Genomic DNA, 9,541 nt, shown 5'->3' on the forward strand with positions numbered 1-9,541 from the left:
CACAGCTGCCAAAGGGAAAGAGAGGAAGATTACATGTAATATCGAGTGACACGCTGATATCTTGCTGCATGTTTCGGCCTACAGTCCCCTGTGAGTGTTTTTAAAAAGCATCCTCCATGGGCTTGAATGCATCACTTCAAAATCTGAGAGGGGAAAAAAATAATGCATTTACATCTTTAGCAGCTTTGCAAAATGCAGTGAGAGACGAGACACCCACAATCATCCAACCTTCTGCCACTGATGAAAATCCAGCACCTTCTCCCCACTGTCCCACAGCAAACAGATTTATGCAAACTGTCACTTCACAGCCTGCCATTTTCACGGCTCCCACTGGGCGTCACCTCGCGCCTGAAATTAAAAGGCAACAACAGGCGAGTGCGAGCGCGTGCCGCGCGGCCCTCCAGTGACAACGAGCTGTCTGAGATGAGAAGACGAGTCGTCTTCTCCCCTTCTCGTCGCCTCTTGTTTGACTGAGGGGTTTGATCTCAGTGGGTGAGTTCACTCCACGGGCCTTCACACTCGAACTCTAACAACACTGCTACTGCGGCACCTAACTTCTAAGAATTCTATTCCTCTTTGTCTGGGATGTCACCCACGTCTAACAACGAACCAAATAAAAAAAAACGTTGAATCGCATTAAACATCCATTTGTGTAACTACCTGCTCCACAAACCATCCATTTTCACTTAAAATAATTATACACTTCCAAGCACAATGTTCACAGTTGACTGATCTGACACTATATGGCTAATAGTCTGTATTTACTGTATGTAGTATTGACGGTCATTCAAAACTGCTTTAAGGCACTTTCCCATTATACAGTTCTACACAAACACACAAACTAGTGACAGGCAAAGCAGTTCATTGCCCACGTATTGAAGCAATAGAATCAGTTACTTAAAAAGATTTGTTCCCCCAATCGTTGAGTACGTCCTGCATGACCGGAGCACAGACTCCACTGAAGTAAAATACAGCTGAACGGGTTTTGATTCGCCTCACAATCACCAGCTTACGGCCGCGCTGTCGCACCCTAGACCCCTCGAGATTTCCTTTGCTAAATGTTGGAGATGAACACGTTTTCAGGATTTTTCAGGAGTTCATACAGTATGATCCTCGCGCTCATGACACTCCCAGTGACGACACTCTCTGACCAATCAGTGACCGGGCGGCAGTCTGCTGACGTCACATTTTATTATCGGCTCAGCTCTTTTGGAACCTCGCCAGAGCAGGTACAAAAAAAAACACATCAGGTATTAGCGTGATTCTAAATTGCACAGATTACTTCAATTTCTGTATTTATATACAAGTTAGGGTTACATGTCCAGTTTTGCACACTTTGGCATTTCTAATTATTTGTCATCTTCCCAAACAAAGCTTAGAAGACTATAATAATATATGTGGTTGATGTATCGTCATCTCGTGGTTAGCAGGTTTAGTATGTTTGAAAGATTGAAAACCCTCTACAACAACACACAGAAGACTTTATAATAAGTCATTCTGTTTCTCAGGTTGAATTTCGTTGATTTATCATGAAATTATGATCATTTTCACCAATGTCAGGCTGAAAGATGGAGTTGTGTATTGTTTGTTTTGCCCTAGATTCAGTAACAAATAAATCCTATGTGCTTGATCACAAATCTCTCAACGTCCATGCTTTCACTTTCACATACCTGTGAACAGCAGCTCTTCTCTCACTCCACTCAATAATCTATGTATCTAACACTCTGACACACTACCATTACTGATTTAATGAATTCTGTGTGTAATGCCATCGAAAATGAAATGAAAGAAAAAAAAACAAAAGATCATCACCATCATTTTGCAGTTTTTCTCATTAATGTCAGCTGTTAACTCGTTTGTTTTCTTGCTGTTGTCACACTTGCCAGATTCATGTATGCAAGTGTCATTTCCCATGAGCACTTGAGTGAACACAGGAGTCTGACACAGTTCTCATTGTTGATTTTTTTTTTTCAAAATACAAGCGTAAAACTTTTTGTGGATTAGAATAATAAACAATTAATGTTTCAGTCCACTAGATGGTGCCAAATGCTAACTCTCACTAGAGCTGTTGCGTGAGTATATCGCAATATATGACTTTGCGAATACTCAGTATTTTGCAACACTGTGACTTAAATATCGTGATAAATCGTATTGCAGTGTGCCCAGTGATTCTGTCGCAGTTAAAGTACCTTAACAGAGCGATGTGTTATCGCAACTAGAACTGAAAAAGTTAATCGATTATTAATCAATTACTAAATTAATCAACAACTATTTCGATAATCGTTTCATCGGTTTGAAGCTTTTTCCATGATTAAAACAAGAGTTCCGATTGTTTAAGCTTCTTAAATGCGAATATTTTCTTAATTTCTCTGCTCTGGATAACAAAGAAATCATTTTGGATTGTGGACAAAACAAGACATTTGAGAACGTCATCATTTCCAGGTTTGACGAACACCGATCAACATTTAAGGTTTTCCGCTAAACGATTAATCGAGACAATAATCGACAGATTAATCGGTTATGAAAATAATCGTTTGTTGCAACTCTAATCGCAACGCCCACCAAACAAACAAACCCTCCCAAATATCATCTCTAAGGGTGCAATTTAAGATTATTTTATAATTGATTATTTTCTAGATTAATCGATTAGTTGCTTAGTCCATAAAATGTCAGAAAATGTTGAAAAATGTTAAAAAAAAAATAAAATTTTCTATATGGAGCTCCCCCTACAGTTTTGCAGTACATATTTTTATGACACCACCATGAACATCCATCCATTGCTTTATCCTCACTGTCTTAACAACCCCCCGACTCCTGGGTATGTGCATTTGTTTTCAACGGAGCCGGCGAACACAAGCGGTGGAGCCATGGTACATGCCGGTCAGCCTCCGGTTTGCATGATTATGTGTTCTTCGATTCCTTGGCATTCTATCACTGCCTTGATCTTAGAGCCGGTACCTAACAGTGTGTGTGCAGTGGCGTGAAGCAATTACGTTTTCTCCCGAGACCTCCTGACCCTGAGGACTCTGGGTCAAGCCATTTAAGTTAGGGTAAAAATCCTGTTTTAATTGCTGAGCATTAGGGCTGAACATTTAATAGAAATGTTATCGAAATCGCACTTCAGCCTACTGCTATTTTGCAATTTGTTAAAGCCAAAAATGTGCGTCGAAGTATCATTTTAGATAAATTGTTAATTGTTTCTCACAGATCTGAACAAATATCACACAGTAAATCATTTTAAATGTGAATTAGATCAAAGCCCTACTGGGCACCAATGACTTAATTGCAACCTGTACAAAACACAGACACTCACACAGCTATGGAGAGCCACTGTTTACGTTATAGCAGGATTTTTTAAACATATAGTTACTGTAAACAAAGACAATCACAGCAGAACCAGCACTAACAAAACCAGAGTATTATACTTCTGAGCTGTGATGAGACCTGGCACATCAGCACATTTAGAATACATTAGAGATAATGAATTCCCCTCTGCCATTTTTTTTTCCCATATCCTACAGGGCTGGCCAACGCCTGAGGTGGCAGAGTGACAACACTCGCAGCTCCCTGCATTCATATTTTTCCTCTTCATGTGGAGAGTTGCTGTCACGCTTGTGCCCCTCTGACAAATGGAAAATATAAGGTTGGTGACTACTTTTTCATTTGTTTCCCCCGCACTTCCTCCCGTGACAGACGTCCCTCTGGGACCGCGTGTCTGCTGGCTGCTTGTTATTATTGCTCCCCACATTTCTGGGATATTACAGGTTTCTCATGCAAACAAGACAACGACACAATATCGACAGAGACAAACTTAAAGGCAGCTCGAAGGTAATGGCTCGTGGTGCGCGCTAAGGGGAAATCTCGAGTGCGCCGACACACACATCTGTCACGAGCACACGTTTACCAACTAATTGGTTCCTGGTGTCCCTGATAGTCAATCATCGCTGGGCTGTTTCACGGTGAGGGAAACGTGCCTGTGGTGGATGTAAAGAGGCTTAACACCAACGTGTGAGGCGGCACGGGTTGGCCTGCAAGGATAAGTTGGCATTATCGACAAAAATCAATGACAAAATGACAAAAGATCGCATGTAAAACTTGCAAAGGCGAGCTTGCATATCACAGGAGCACGTCGGTAATGACTTATTATCCAATAAGTTGACTAAACCTTTCAATAATCGACTAAAAAATTAGTTGTTAGAGTTTGCTCTCAGCCTCTGTCCAAACTTGCCGAGTCAAATCCTGCAGCACCTCCTCCGTGTCCTTGCCCCCCCACAACACCAACAAAACCAAGTTGCGTCATGTTTTGCTTAAAAGTGATTTTCCAAGTCAGGTTTTACCATGCACAAGTATTTGTTTTCCCCTCTCCATGCTGCCACACTTAGTGGGTGTCCGTGTACACATTTGTGTGTGTGTGTGTGTGTGACTGAGACAAGGCCATCCATCTTAGACAGTCCCATCTGCAGGCAACAGCCTTGTTTACTTATCCCTTAACCAGAGAGAGCAGCAGCAGCCTGTCCGCAGGTAAGAAAGCAGCCAGCGCGATGAGCTGGGAGGAGCAGGAGGAGGAGAGCGGGTTAGGCTTCTGTCTTCATCCAGAGATAAATCATTCCTTACACTGATGCCAAACTTCCACACCTTTCTCTCATCCTTACTCCTCTCCATTTCCCCCACATCCTTTGCCGCTTTCTCAGTCTGGTTTAATTTACTTGTCTTTCCAAAGCAATCCCTTTCACCTCTATTCACCTCTCTATTCCCTCTCTTTCACACAGACTGCCATTTCTCTTCTCCCTCTGCCCTCTGACGCCTTTCTCTTACGCCTGCTCGTCTTTCCAGAGCAATCATTTCCTCTGTACCGGTCATCAGTCCTTCATCTCCACGCTCCCGTCCGCTGACCATCCACCTTCCCAAGTTGTCTCTCTCATCTCCTCGGAGCATCTTTCAAACCCCAAGACCTCACTAGATCAGGCACTCTCCATCTTCTGTGCCTTTTGGAGGAACAGCCGGAGGATAGCCAAACACTAAGCTGATGGGGAGGGGAAAAAAAACAAGAGGCCCTGCGTTGAATATTTATCCCCTCCTGCCAGCAGCCGTTTCCCACCCACTGTGTTGCCTACAGGCCACAGATGCCACCATGTATTTGTCACAGGCGAGACCGGACCCACAGCTAGGCTTCTCGTGCCAAGGCTGAGGAAGAACTTAGAAGAACCACACCCCCACTTAGGCTGCGTCCACACCAATTACATTTTTTCCTCCGATAAAAAAAAGACACAAGGCTGACTGTGGTCCACGGAGGATTCCGGCCTGTTTGTCAGACGCTTAACCTTCAGTGCATCTAAAGAGAGTACACGTCAGTGAGCTCAGTCACACTTCAACGCCATCGTACAGTCAATATAGTCTAAACTACTGTACACGGTGTAAGTACAAGGAGAAGGTTCATCAGTAAAAGCTTGAGTGGGCGAACATATTCTTGTTGTGATTGATCAATAATTCTATAATAACCTTTCAGCGTAGTGTAAATCAACTGATCTGAGAGACAACTACACCCCCGCACCACCTCCAAACTCCCGTTTACAGCCTCGAGTAAATCTGATCTTGAAAAATGCATCTAGTCTTACTCTATATAATTTATATAATTCTCACTTTAGTTAACACAGACCAGTTTTTGCGTCTTTATAGCATTCAGGGCTGCAACGATTATTCGATTAATCAAGTGTTTAAATAATCTTGGGTTGTAACTAACGATTATCTTCATAATCAATTAATCCGTCGATTATTTTCTTGATTAATCGAGCAATCGTTTGGTCCAGAAAATCAGTGTTTCTCAAACCTGGAAAGGATGATGTTCTCAAATGTCTTGTTTTGTCCAAAAAACTAAAATTATTCAGTTTTAATGATTTCTCGGTTAAACGGAGCAAAGAAACCAGAGGCTTCATTGAGCTTCACATTTTAGAAGCTCAATAATCTCAAATAATCAACTATTTTGTGTTTTTCAGTAATTAAAACAAGCTTTCTGATTTTTCAGCCTCTTAAATTGTGAATATATACTGGTTTCTTTGCTCCATATAACAAAGAAATCATCAAAACAACAGAATCATTTTGGGTTTGTGGACAAAACAAGACATTCCAGAACATCATCGTTTTCAGGTTTGGTGAACACTGATCAACATTTTTCAACATTTTCTGACATTTAATGGACCAAAACAAGTACTCGATTAATTAAGAAAATAATCAAAAGATTTATTATTTGGAGCCCAAAATAGCATTTATAAATTTCAAAAAAACAAACCAGAAGCAGGAGATCCAAAGTCACTAACAAAAGTATAAAAGCAAAGAACACCCCAATATTTTTTAAATGTGACCAGCATCAGACGCCAATGTGAAGTGGTCAGGGTTAGGCCACTGCAGTCAGAGTGTATTATTCTGTGGTTTTAACTATTAAGCAATGGAAGTCGACCAAATATAACAGAACCCAAAAACAAGGAAAGGAGGAGGGAGAGAGAGAGACAGATTGTTAAATTAGGGGTCTATGTGGAGCAGAGGCTGCTATTTTTAAAACAGAGGTGGGCATGGACGTGTTTCATGAATATGATTTGTCCCATTTTCAAGCAATTATGGAGTGGCCCACATTGAAATAAAAAAAAATAAAGATTTAATGCTGTTTACACGAGCAAATAAAGAACCAATCACAGGATCATTCAGAGAGAGAGTTCAGAGAGTCAGCTCAACACCCACCACTTATTTCTTATTTAACAGTGAGCTCAGACCTAAAAGAAAAAAAATAATAATACAAATAACACAAAGAACAAATCAATGTTTTACAGCCGCTGAGCACTGCACACACAACACATCCGAGAGAGATTGACTTTCAGGTTAGCTCTGCAAAACAGACGGCGAGGGAAAAAAAAAAGTGCATTGTTTCCCTGAACAGACGGGAGAAGAAAACATGAGCTGCAGCATCAATACTGCATATACTGTACGACTGTAGACAGACTGAGTTCATTTACGACTGAGTTCATTTACGTTCAGCAGCTCCTTTTAAAGTAGTCGTCATCATCATCATCATCATCATCATCCACATCATCCTTTCACCATCCGAGGCAAATTTACATTTATTTAGAAATTTGGCCATTAAAGAGCAAGAAAAAGAGGGATAGTAATCGAGGTAAAATGAGAAATGTGCACTAAACTGGTTTTAAATGTGACGTCAGAGTGCGTTAGTGAATCTCTGAATAGCCATTCATTCCCTCCACTTAGAGAAGAAGCCACAAAAGGCACCGGGACTTTTCAGGGGAAACTTCCGCTCTTATTAAAGTCATCACGTTAAATACGCCATTTATCCTCTTTGCATTTGAAGTATCACGAGTGGAATTAAAGGAAGTGTATCTGATCTCCATTACTTTAAAGATCAGTGGTTCTCAAACATTTTTTTATACCAAGTTCCACCTGAGAAAATCTTGAAGTAACACCATTATCACCAACGTCAAAATGCAGCGGCGTAAATAAATAGGTCGAGCAAAGTCAGCTACGGACTTTTTCACAGGATGCAGATTTATTCACAATAAGATAATTAACTCTCATCGTCCTACTCTTCACAAACTGGTATAGTCAAATTAGATTAAACCAAGTGTATTGAAGACGACACATTTGCAAGTGCACTTTACATTACCGTAATAACCCAACGTGTGGTTATTACAGTAATTTCATTATTCTAGAAAAATGGGCAAAAGCACTTACTCACAGGACAGTTTCTGGTCCTTTTATGGTTAACATGAGCAAAAAACAGTCCTGACTGACATTTTGAAAGATAAAGTGACTCCAATTGTTATTATTATTTAATTTATTGTTATTTGTATATATAAAACACACACATATCTAACTTATAAGGACCCATAAACCCTGTGGGGTACTAACAGTACAATAGGATGGAATTAAACACTCCCATTTCCCAAATCACTGACAAGACAAGGAAACACTGAGAGCTTTAACTAAAATCTAATCATGTTGCATCAAAGCAAACTGTCAAACTTAATTTCTGATATTAGTATTTGCAAGAAACACAAGCCAGTCAACATGATCCGAATCGAGCGTGGCTCTCTTTTTATTTACAATATTACCCACGGGTGAGAACACGTGTTTAGAAGTTTTTTCCGAAGTCATTCGGTTTATACCGGTACCTATGAACAGTATATGGTAGGAAACCTTATGAGCGCCCTCTGCTGGATTCTAAGAGGTACTGCTTCAAATGCTGCAGTGCCATAGACAGTTTTTATTTATTTGACGAATATTTTCTCGATTCATCGAGAACTTGTTTGGTCCATAAAATGTCAGAAAACGTTGATCTGCGTTTACCAAAGCTTGAAATGATGATGATCTCACTCGTCTTGTTTTGTCCGCAAAGCAAAATCATTTGGGTTTTAATCATTTCTTTGTGATATGGAGCCCAGAAGCCAGAAAATATTCACATTTAAGAAGCTGAATAATCAGCCTCACTGAAAAAATAACAAATTGACCTGTGTAGTTAAACTTGAAAGCAGAGAGATGAGTCAATTACAGAAAGACTGGAAAGTTATTTTTCAATAAGTGATTCATCCTCAAGTTAAGACCTTGGACTGTTTTCAAAATGTATTACTTTTTCGCATTTCTAAAAAGGGCTGAGCAATATGCACAAAAAAATGTAAATAAATAATTATTGCAGTAAACATAATCTAATTAAAGATTCATTTGAAGCCTATTACTGTAGTTGTTATTAGTCATGACTAAAAAAAATCACTATGTCAACTCGGGCTCCAGTGATTATTCAATTATTAATCAACTTCAGTTATTTTCATATTCAATTATAGGGTTTTAGAGGTGTTTTTTTTTAACTTATTAAAACAAGCTATATGATTTTCTTGCTTCTTAAATTTCACTAGTTTCTGGTTTCACGGCTCAGTTTAACAAAAGAAATCAGAAACGGCAAAATTTGGGGAAAACATAGTAATTGCGGGAGTTTACAGCGGGATAATTGTGGAGAAAGCCATGTTTAATACATAGACGTTATGCACTTTGTTCCCTATGTTGTGAATAAATAGAGAAATACTGCACATAACGTTAACGTTTTGTTTTCTTCACTTAGATATCGTGATGTATCACCATATGGTTGTCTTGCAATAAAATGATCATCACAGAATTGTTGTATCATGATATTATTGGTATCGTGGACCGCGTATTGCGTACCGTATTGTGAGATTTCCACCCCTAATGTACAATAAGCCACAATACAAGCAACATCATTGTCGTTTTCTACCACTTATCTAGGTCCAGGTCCTGGGGGCAGCAGTGTCGGCAGTGATGCCTAATCACTCCTCTCCCCAGCCACCTCAGCCAGCTCCCCCAGTGGGACAACGAGGTGTTCCCGGAAAGATATAATCCCTCCAGCATGTCCTAGGTCTGCCTCTTTCTGGTTAGACATGCCCGAAACTTCTCTCCAGAGAGATGTCCAGGAGGCAAAAATCCTGACGAAATGCACAAACAACCCTCAAGTGAGCAGTGGCTTGATCCC

Source organism: Solea senegalensis, linkage group LG16 (genome assembly GCF_019176455.1).
Source record: "Solea senegalensis isolate Sse05_10M linkage group LG16, IFAPA_SoseM_1, whole genome shotgun sequence".
NCBI lineage: Eukaryota > Metazoa > Chordata > Actinopteri > Pleuronectiformes > Soleidae > Solea > Solea senegalensis.